This window comes from Chenopodium album, chromosome 24 (genome assembly GCF_948465745.1).
Source record: "Chenopodium album chromosome 24, dcCheAlbu1.1, whole genome shotgun sequence".
Lineage (NCBI taxonomy): Eukaryota > Viridiplantae > Streptophyta > Magnoliopsida > Caryophyllales > Amaranthaceae > Chenopodium > Chenopodium album.
The window spans coordinates 36,520,048-36,532,656 of NC_137857.1; the positions used below are offsets into that span (position 1 = coordinate 36,520,048).

General features: G+C 31.7%; 1 pseudogene; it reads left to right on the forward strand.

Annotated features, from left to right (window-relative positions):
- Positions 1 to 5,290: 5,290 nt before the first annotated feature.
- On the forward strand, positions 5,291 to 7,542 carry LOC145611012 (putative serine/threonine-protein kinase; annotated as a pseudogene).
- Positions 7,543 to 12,609: the final 5,067 nt, after the last annotated feature.

A 12,609-nucleotide genomic window follows, 5' to 3' on the forward strand; every position in this document is an offset into this window, starting at 1 on the left:
TCTCTGCCAGAGATCAGGGCTTTGCATTTGCGCAAAATGTGAATGTAGGGAGAGTTGGCAGGGATCTCATCCACCAACAAGCGAGCAACAACCTCTGAATCAGTAGAAAGCTGGACTTTTCTGTGGCCACCATCTAAGGCAACCATCAAACCCTTCATGACAGATTGACAGCCATAAGTTCGGCTTTGATTAAATTTTGAGACTCTCATTAAACTACTTGTACTACTCATTTAATAAATGAATTAAATTTGAATAATTTTTTAAACTCGTTAAATAAATATAATATAGATATATGAAATATTAGTTTAAATAAGTTCATAAACAACTCATTTATTTATGTTTAAAAATTACTCGTTTATTTAGGCTCACAAACTACTCATTTATTTATTATGAGACGGACGTTAAAAGTCACTTGGGGTGGTCAATGCCGAAAAAAAGTCAAGGGTGCGGTGGAAATCCGATGGAAGGTAGTACATTACATCATTACTTTTAAAAAATAGGTGTTTAATTACAACAAATTTTTTTTTATTAGGTAGTTTCTCGTAAAATATGGACTTGAATAGGTACGTAGTCCTCACAAAAATCCAAAGAAAATTTATACATATTTATCATTGAATTTTCAAAACAGTCATATGGTCTCTTATGTAGTTTTAATATACTCATTTATCTAATCGACTTTTTCGTTATATATATTTCATGTTTCATTTTAGTTTAGGTCACTTTGGGTTAATTAATTCGAATTAAAATCAAGTCAAATAATCATTTCGAGTATCAGGCAACTTAAGGTTAATGTTGACTTGTGTCCAATATAATCGGGTCAGGTCACATCAGGTATCAGGTTAAAATCGGGTCAACTCCACTTCGAGTCAGGTCAGGTAGTACGAGCTTAGTCCATTTGGGTTTTGGGTCATTGTTTCGAGGATAATAATAGGGCATGAGAAAGGTTTTCCATGTCTAGAAAATGTAATGATGTCATATCCCTTTTAAGAGTCATGGAATTTTTCCAAAAATGTCTATCAAGCATATCTGTTGATACCTTTGTGGAAAAGGCACATACATGTTCCTCATATCATAGGGTAATTGAATAACATATTTGGGACCCTTGTAATGTTTCTTTATAGTTGCAATATACCATTTTTGCACATGTGTAAGAAAGACAATAGACTAGGTAAACGGATAAATAAAATAAATATATATTGATTAGAAAAAGTGTTAAGATCTAATTGTTTTAGATTAGTTCGTCTGTTTACTTTCTTTAATTCATTCCTTAAATAGCATTTTTTTTACGGGCTCAAATAGCATATTAAGAATGTGTGTTGCAGCTATAAAGAAACTCAACTGCATGTCACACGCAATATATACTAATATACATATTACATAATACTCTTATTACTTCCTCCGTTTTCTTTTAGATGCAACACACATTTTTTCACGGTATTTAAGAAATGTTGGGTTCACATGATATAATACACTTTAAAATGGGATGAATGGTTGTTAGGAGTGTAATTTAGTGGGCCATGTGCTTTAGATAAGGGAAATAGTATAGTTTTTCCCTAAAGTAACTTTCCTTTTATAGTGTGTTGCAAGTATTGTGACATTTCTTTTTTAAGGAAGTGTTGCAAGTAAAAGAAAACGGAGGAAGTATATCTTTGAACATCAGTTTTTTCGACAATTTATATATAATGTATTAAATTTAAAAACTTGAGTTGAGATATATAAATTTAACCGGATTTGTGTTTGCTAATAAATTTCTCTTTTTTTAGAGCACATAGGTTGGCAGTGCCATATTTTCATTTTAATTACAAGTGTGAATGCATGCACATCCGCACCATAAGTCCATAGGTCATAGCCGCCTCGTAGGTGCTTTAGTTGAAGGTGTGATATGCTTTGGAGACAAACTGTTTACTCAATTACACGACTTACACCTTCTGATGTATCGTAATTAAGCTAGAGCGAATTTCTTGGCTCATAAAATGCCCAAGTATAAACTAGACGTAATTACAATTAGACCATAAAATATACCAATAATCACTTCGATCTCATCAATATTTAAGTAGATGAGTTGATGACCATAAACTAGACCTAATATTACAATTAGGCCGATGGTATCTTCCCTCAAGTAATGGGGGTTTGATTCTTAATCCCCCATTATTTTTGTAATAGCTAGTAGGCCTGTTCACGGATCTGATATCCGATCCGATTCGAAATCACATTTCGGATCGGATATCCGAATCCGAATGATTTCGGATATCCTGATCCGAAAACTTCGGATATCCGATATCCGAAATCGTTCAGATCGGATGTTTCGGATATCCATTATCCAATGAAAATTGATTTAGACAAGTTTATAAATCTCATTAATATTATTGCTTTTTTATTGTTAAGCAGCACAATGTATGTACTTCAAATTTAACAAAGTAGTAGTCTTTTAAAAGACCATTTAATTTAATTTGTTAAAAAAAAGACTATTTAATTAATATACATAATAAACTAATAAATTATATTCATCATTTAATTGTCACAACTACAAAAAAAAGTATAACTGTAGCAGACTAGCAGAACAACTGAACTAAGAAGAATGAAAAAAAAAAAATTAGGCCAGCAATTGAACGAAGAACAAGATCGGAGCGACGGAGCAGCCGCTGGTCGATCGGAGCAGCCGCGAGAGTGAAAGAGATGAGGGAAGGCAGGAAGCAACCGTGAGAAGGAGAAGGAAGCCACGACCATGAGATGACGGAGATCTGAGAGGCAGTCAGGAGGAGATAAAGGAGAGAGGAGAGGGATTGGGCGGTGAAGCCATGAAGGCTGAAGGGAGGTTAGAGACTTTGAGAGGAGAGAGAAGTAGAGAGAAGATAGAGAGGCGGTGAGGCTTAGGAGATGGTTTTAAGGTTTGGGTTTGTGGGAGAATTGAATGAGTTAAATACTAAAGAGTAAATGAAAGTTTGAACTGTAAGATAAAAATGAAATAATAATGCAAGTAATTTCACCGGATATCGGATCAGATATCCAATATCCGATATCCAACTTTTTTCGGATATCAGATATCCGAAAAATTGAAAATCAATATCCGAATCCGTATCCAATATCCGATTATCCGATCCAAAATGAAAAATCGGACTGGATATCCTAAAATTCGGATCGGTTGCGGATCGGATTTTCGGATGGTTTTGTACAGGCCTAATAGCTAGGAAGCCTAGGATGGGTGACACTACCCGTATCTTTACCAAAAAAAATACTGTATTAAAGTACAATTAGTGGTTTATGGAGGCGGATGTACCATGAGCATGGTACATCTGTTCCAAAAAAACAGCGGAAAGAACATTGTATGGAGATGTAAAGAACATTTAACTAAAATGAAAAGAACATTTAGTTAAAGTGAAAAGAACATGTTATAGAATTGTATAGGTTAAAGAAATGAACATAACACTATCTTATGAAGAACATCAAATCATCTTCAACCTTTGTCACATTATTCTCAAATTCAACATTTATCCAGATTCATCAAAATTAAAAAAGGAAAATAAACAATGAATTTTATGATCACAAAATATTCTAATAAATTTTCTAATTCTCTCTCTAAGATTTTTTATTCCTCTCTTTAAAAAATTCAAACAAGTGAAATTAAACATGAAGAAATGTATAAATTTCTATTGAGATTGAGAAATAATTACTAAAACTCTTCAATTATGGAACAAATAATTCATTTAAAGATTAAAAGGCTAGATGTTCTTTAAAAAATACTACTCTGTATTATGTTCTTTCTGTGTGTGTGTGTGTGTTTTTTTTTTTTGAATAAAAATAATATTCATTACATTATATTATCATGTTCTTTATTAATATTACGAATGTTCTTTAAATATATACAAAGAACATAAAAGTGGATGTTTTTTTTTACAAAATAGTTACTTCCTCTGTTCTTTTTTACTTGACCTGTTTCTTTTATCATGCTTGCCAATGCAAAACTTTAACGAACAATAACTTTAATTATCCATAAGTAAAAATTATAAAATTTACATATTATGATAGTACTTATTGAGACGAATTCAAAAAGATTTTACATTAATATGTTTTTCCTTATATATTATTCACAAAAGACGGTCAAAGGAGGGGTGATGAATAGTGTAAAAGTCAAAACGGGTCAAGTAAAAAAGAACGGAGGAAGTATATGTTCTTTACAAAACAAATATATGTTCATTACAAAACATCCATATGTGATGTTCTTTATTAAATAATGATATGTTCTTTACAAAACAGCTGTATGTTCTTTACTGAACAACTATAAGTTCATTCCGCCTTTTTTAAAGCTGGATGCACGGAGCATGGTGCATCCGCCTCCATGATAAAAATTTCAATTAAAGTAGACATATATGTACCGTTATAAATACTCCCTTCGTTTTTTTTATATGCATTACTTTGACAATTGCACTATTCACATACTGTGGTTGACTTAACTTTTTCATCTCTAAAAACTAATGAAATATTGTTATATAATATATCATTAGATTTGTCATAATGTCTACTTTTATAATATAATTTTGTTACAATTTTTACTAATACACAATTAAAGATATTAATGGTCAAAGTAATGTCTTGGCAAATGTATCGGTCAAACTGATGCATATAAAAAAAAAAAAACAAAAAAAAAAAAAACAGAGGGAGTAATATAAATTCCAACCAAATAATTGAATTTTGTATTATTGACCGTTTGCTCCCCTATCACGAATTCACGATTAAAACAAGGCAGCCTAGCATACGATGATGTTGCACCCAAACATGTCAACAAGGATTTTTTTTTTTTTTTTTTTTTTTTTAAAAAAGTCAAATCTTTCAGGGTTAAAAAAAGAAATAAAATAATAATTGGGGGCATCTTTCTTAAATTCTTTTGGCGGCTATCCTATGATAGCTGTACAAGCTGTACACATCACTAATAAGAGGGGAATCCACAACTATTATTATTACTCCGTATTATTATTATTAACGCTGCTTCAACATGATGCAATGCTGAGCCTTAGCTTAATTAACAATGTGGTCACAACTCCTGATAATTATTAAGAGTAGAATATACTACCTCCGCTTCACATTACTCGCAACAAAGGGGTATTAATTGTGAGATATAAAATATTCGTTTGTTGCGAGTAATGCGAAGCAGAGGTAGTATATAAGATTATACAAGAATTGCTAGGCATAATACAAAAAAAAAAAAAAGAAACCTATTTATTATTCATAACAAGTGGTCGTCTTGTCTTTGTGTTCACACCGTTAAATTCTTTGTATTTTGGTAAAGGAAACTATGAGAAACATGAGCTTTTGTAAGCCTTGGTTTTTTAAATCGCAGTCTCTTTCAGACGATGAATACATTATTCCAAGTAAGTTCCTTCTATTTTTGCTTGTTTATTTGTTCGGATGAATACATTTCCTCTTTATTGAGTCTTCGTTAATTTATTTAACTAATTATATGGGTTGTCTATGTGAGGTCCGTTTAGAGCCGAATAAATTTGGGAGAACCATTATCCCCAACACAAGAAGTCGCTCCTAACGTACTTTTTTTACTTTTTAAGAACAACTTATCTCTAGTATAATATAAGTTCTAGCTTGTTAAAAAACAAATTAAGCAAGTTTTAATTAATCAATTTGGGGGTGTTTGTTAAGAATTTTTGAAATAGAGAATGGAAAGGAAACATATAAGATAGAGAAATAAATGATAATCTGTTACATTTTGATTTTGTTAGATTTAACCATGAAAATAAATTACTTAAAACTTACTTACTTTGTTTTTATTTGAGGAAGTTAAGGATAATGGTCACCTAATTAGGGCTAAATTACAAGCTACATACCCTAGGTTGTGGTAAATGTTACCCTAACTTTCTAACCAAACACTTTGTAACAATAATGGTTAAATTTGAATGTTTCTCATCTTTTTTTTTTTTTTTTAGAAAGCTCTGTTTATTTTTAATTTGATCATTCATCATGATCGAATTCGAATTCATAATGATCGAGAACTGTTAAATTTTTCTTCTGGTCGGGACGATTTAAAATAAAAAGTGTAGATAAATAATTATTATTCCCTCCGTTTTAAAATAAATAACTATTATTCCCTCCGTTTTAAAATAATTAATGATTATTTCGACCTTGGTACATTAAATATAATTGACTATACTAGGAGCGCCAACTCTTCAAGGCATCCCCGTTTTCTCTTACAAGGAGCTTAAGACTGCTACCAGCGGCTTCAAGCCTTCAAACAAAGTAGGAGAAGGCAGCTTTGGCTCTGTCTACAAGGTATAGCTAGTATTACTTCCTAATAATTCAAATTTCTTACAAAAAAAAAAAAAAAAAAAAAAAGACATGTTGATTAATTAGCTTAAACCACTCTCTTTGTTGGATGTTTCAAGGGACGCCTTCAAGACGGATCAATCGTGGCAGTCAAAGTACTTAAACTAGAATCACTGCAAGAAGAAAGAGAATTCATATCTGAAATCTCCGCATTATCTAACACTATACATGAAAGTCACCCTTAAAGGATGCTGCATTACTGCTACCAACAGATTTTTGATCTATGACTACATGGAAAACAATAGCATGGAACTGGCCTTCCTAGGTACTAAATTAAAAGATCGAGTTCATTCAATTCGTTTGTTCTCTCTCTATATATATATAATTCGATATTCTTTTTGTAAATTCGTGATATGATCATGGAAATTGAAATACATACAGGAGGATTTGAAAGCAGAAGAAAGTTTAGTTGGAAAATGAGGATGAACATTTTACTTGGAATAGCGCGAGGGCTAGCCTTTCTCCACGAGGAAGTCGACCCTCATATTGTGCACCGTGACATTAAACCTGCCAACATACTTTTGGATAAGAATTTCGTACCAAAGATTGCAGATTTTGGTTTGGCAAAGCTATTTGTGGACAATGTATCTCATGTGAGCACGCGTGTAGCGGGCACATTGTAAGTCGAATCCTCATCAATTTCCTCAGTCATTTGGTCTATGTTTGTTGTTATAATAACGATTTTTGTTGCAATATTAAAACTTGAAAGGGGATATCTTGCTCCAGAATACGCAATTTCTGGTCATTTGACGAGGAAATCAGATGTATATAGTTTTGGGATACTGCTATTGTATATTGTTACCGGACACAAAGCCGTGGACTACAGCTTAGAGCAGAAAGATGTATACCTAGTTACCAAGGTAATGTATTACCTGTGTACAATAATTTTACATTCCATCCAATAATTCGAAATAATAGATCATACTTTATTTCATATTCATGAATTAGGTATGGAAGGCTTACAAATCTAACAACCTTCAACAGCTGGTGGATTCCTCACTCGATGGAGATTACCCTGAAGAAGAGCCTAGCAAACTGCTAAAAGTGGGATTACATTGTGTGCAAGAGATAGCTGGTCTTCGCCCTCAAATGTCAGAAGTTGTGAAGATGCTAGCAGATGGTAAAAGTAGGGAAGATGTATCAATATCCAAACCTGGTCATCTTCTTGATCTCATGTACTGTAACATAGGAGACGGCGATCATTCCCAATAGTGCAATTAGCAAAATCTCTACCTCTTTCAGCTGTTAGCAACAGCACAACGATTGACATTTGTGATATAAACTCTAATTGGTGGGAATTTTATTATTTATTATGTCACAACTATTGACATTGTCGAAAAAAAAGTCAATGTTGGAATTCGGTTAAAGGGCACTCGCCACAACCTAAGTGCAATAAAATGACATTTTTTGCCACTTTTTTTTTTATATAAAAGATCTTTGCAACAAAAAGCCTACTTAATAAAGACCTTTCCAACAAATCTTCCTATGTATAACTACTATATTAAATTATTAAAATAATATATATAATATTAAATTATTGTTAGTTTAATGACGGCTTTTGAATGTCTAACATAAATTATAATGAACACTTTCTTTCAAGGGGGAAACATACCTCCACTAAGAGAAAGAATTATCATAAACCTAAAACAAACAAAAAAAGAAAGAGAAAAGGTATAGAAAAAACAAAAGGGCATTCCACCAATAATAATCGATGGACAATTAGTGGTTCATGGAGGCGGATGTACCATGCGCATGGTACATCAGTTCCAAAAAAAAGCGGAAAGAACATTGTATAGAGATGTAAAGAACATTTAGCTAAAATGAAAAGAACATTTAGTTAAAGTGAAAAGAACATGTTATAGAATTGTATAGATTAAAGAAATGAACATAACACTATCTTATAAAGAACATCAGATCATCTTCAACCTTTGTCACATTATTCTCAAATTCAACATTTATCCAGATTCATCAAAATTAAAAAAGGAAAATAAACAATGAATTTTATGATCACAAAATATTCTAATACAAATCTAAAGTAACACAATTAAAGAGAAATAAATACAAGACTTCATTCAATATTACCTTCAATCTTTGATTAACAAATCCACATATTCACCTTCATTAAAAATCACTCCATTAACAAACAACGATCAAAAGCACCACGAAACTCGATCTAAATGCACAACCATTGTCTTCTATCAAAAGAATTTCTTTTTCTCTATAAATTTTCTAATTCTCTCTCTAAGATTTTTTATTCCTCTCTCTAAAAAATTCAAACAAGCGAAATTAAACATGAAGAAATGTAAAAATTTCTATTGAGATTGGGAAATAATTACTAAAACTCTTCAATTATGGAACAAATAATTCATTTAAAGATTGAAAAGCTAGATGTTCTTTAAAAAATACTACTCTGTATTATGTTCTTTCTCTGTGTGTGTGTATTTTTTTTTGAATAAAAATAATATTCATTACATTATATTATCATGTTCTTTATTAATATTACGGATGTTCTTTAAATATATACAAAGAACATAAAAGTGGATGTTTTTTTTACAAAATAGTTATATGTTCTTTACAAAACAAATATATGTTCATTAAAAAACATCCATATGTGATGTTCTTTATTAAATAATGATATGTTTTTTACAAAACGGCTATATGTTCTTTACTGAACAACTATATGTTCATTCCGCCTTTTTTAAAGAAATCCGGATGCACGGAGCATGGTGCATCCGCCTCCATGATAAAAATTTCAATCGATGGATGCCTCTTCACAATTCAACCATGGAGGGTGCCGTTTTAAGAGAGAGGAGAGGGGGGAGAGAGGCTAGGGTTTTAAACCAGTAAATAAAAATCATAAAATGAGCGTACATTGAATGAGTGAAAGTAAGGTGAAACAAAATAGGAATTTAATTACTTAATCCAAATGGATACGGATGATGATAATGTTATGTAGAGCTAGATTAATGATTAAATTCTCATAATCTCCTTGAGTATATAACTGACCAAGGAATGCATACATGAATTATAGAAAACAGAAATATCGGAGTTACTACAGAGCTTATTCAGAGCATTACAAACTACTTCTTTGTAAGTTCGTAGTGTTTTAGATGAGTACATAGAACTGATAGTAATTACGACACTTCACTACTAGGCTAGGCCAGGTGATATTGAGTCGTGTTGACTTGAACTCGATCCACCTTTATTTATTACAATAGTAGTCCGTTGATCCGTACATAAATAATTTTCGGCTATCATGGATTCCAATCCCTGCAGTATGCTCTCTCATTCGCGCCCCAATCAGGCCACTCGCAGTAGTTAGAACAACATTCCCAGTTTATCAGACAAGGACGACCATTTTCTGCGCATTTGATCAGTTGTCCCAGTGTTGGCGCTGTACAGTGTACATAATTAACGACACAATTATATACCGCCGATCATGCAAGTATACTCATATACAGATTGATATGCAAAATTGCTAAAACGCACAATGTTATGATCATAATTATTTTGCGTGTTTCATTAATCAATTAGGGTGAAAAAATGCCATACTAAATTCTGCGTGAATAAAAATTGAAGAATGAAAAAATTACCTGATATAATCAGCACTAGGAATGCAAAGAGCAAAGTCAACTTAGAAAAAGTTGAAACAGAAAGCCTCTCCATAGTATGTATGTAGTTTTGTGGATTTGTTTAATTAATGATAAAGTTGATATTAGAACACCCAAAGTCCTCGATCTATTTATACAATTTAGTTAGCAATTATTTAATTCAATTTCACATGTATCGATCCGTTAAAATCGTCATAAATAATTAGTTAATTCGAAGAATTGGTTCATAGAAAATCATGTCATGTGGATTATATATTTGTTGAGTTTATAAAGTAGACTTTTTAAAACTTCGTCAACTTATAAAAATTGAATGGGTTCAAGAGTACATGTGGGGCTTGTGTATGAGTTTACGAATACAGTTTGAAAAATGTTAGCAATCATGAATTAGATTAATTAATCAATTATGTTAAGTAGAGATTGAGATAAGCTTAAAATGAGAATAGTAATATAACTAGTATAATACCCGTGCAATTGTATATATGGTATATATAATGTAACACCCCCGATTTACTAGCTAATTATAAACAATAAATAAAGGAAAATAAACAACCTTTAAATAAAATTGCGGAAGCATACACCTAAATCAGAGGTATTACCGCCACACTTGACAACCTGTCAAGTGTTAAGGCTTACAAAATCCCAATAATTACAACCCAATAATCTAGGTGAGCTACTTGTACAACTTTACAAACTCGTTATAACAAACTAATCGAAACACTTGAGCTCCTTTAGCTACGATCACTTGATCAACCTGCTAAAACAATCTTGTCTGCTCACCATTAAGGACAAATTCCAAAATAGATCGTCGCAGGGCCACCATAAGAAAAAGACATGGCCGCAAACACAAGTAGCATAGCAAAACAATACACACATCAGCAAAAAGCTGAGTAATCACCACTTACCAAAATATAATTAAACAATATAATAATCAATTCAATATAACTAGCTCACTTAGCAATGTAGCCCGAAACTACATTCACAAATATACCAAACTCAAGGATAAAATTAACTTCACACTCTGAAAGTAACCTCGAATAATAATACGAACTTTACTCAATTAACTCATATAACCCATAAGTGTGCCATGCTCTTTGTTCTAAACCTAGCCTTGGACATGGGTAATTCGAATAACAAACCAACAAGTATAAAAACTTGAATACTCCCAATAACCAGAAAACACCTTGAACCAGACCACATACGGGTCAATTCCCACTGTAGGGGACCATAGAAAAATAAATAATAGAGATTGTACCTCATTCTTAACTCATGATTATCATCATCTTACCAACATGCCAAGAACTAAGGTATATAACGCTGAGCCTCTAACCCATAACAAAATAATAATTCTCAACCTTTTGATCTCATACATCGATCAAATAATCTTTCACATGATAATAAATAATATCTCAATATTGGCACAGGTTCCCAATTCATATATGGCGACATATTCGGTTCATAAAATATCTCAACTCTTATAGGACAATAAAACTAATACCCAAATATAATTAACTCACAACCCAAGAATTATACACTGCATTAATAACCCTAAAACCTCAAGAACAATACTCCCTATAGCAAAAATATGAAAAACCCTAAAAATAATTGTACAATTAATTATATACAACAAAAATAATATGATATTCAAATCAAATCAAACAAGATCATACAATATCATAATAATAAATCATATATACAAAGAGTACCAATAATAATTCATACAATTAACAGATAACTATACGAAATATAATACAAACAACTCCAATATATATAAGGTTCGTGTGATTACCAATCTAAAAGTAGAGTGCAATATTGCAATTACACATGACGTGATTACTCCAAACTTTCTACTACTCGATCATCTATCCACTAGTGCAGACTCAAGATTTTTGGAATAAAGATTATAATTAGTTTGACCAATTGATGATCATTAATCTAAAAGTTAATAGCACATATGGCTGCTACTATAATCCCACGAACAGAATGGAGTTAAGAGAAAGCTAGGATTTTTATATTAAAACGGCTGTACAAGTTTACTATCAAATAAACTTGGGCTAAAGTAGTTTATATACCCTTACGAATATAGAGTCCTATTTAAATTAAAATAGGGTTTTAAACCTTTCCGAACTCTAAAATAAAAATATGAGATTAGGAAAGTTATTTAATAAATAAAAATAAACTATATATAAAATCATAAAATATTCGGGTATTACATATAATAACTCCGTTTATTAAATATTACTCTAATTATAAAGGTTATGTTCAATTTAACTTAATTTAGAATTAATCAAATTAAACCGTCTAGCTAGTCATGTTTTATCTGTTAATACGCTTTTATTTATCATTGAACAATTATATTGCATAGTTGATTTTTCTGTGTGCGTGGCTAGCCATACTGTGTGGCCGAGGTTTCTCGAGTTACTAGGCCAAGGGTTACTCGGTTAAGGGTTACTCAAGTAACTCCTGACCGAGTAATTGTATTCTTCGAGTAACCCCTAATCGAATCCCTCAAGTAAACCCGACCGAATAATTCGAGTAAACCCTGATCGAGTATATACTATGATAATTGCTTATATATAATTAAGGAAAAGGGCGGAAAAAGTTTTAATAGCGGAGTGACATGTGGAGCTTTGCATATAATGTCCTCTGGTTTAGTATATATATTGATATA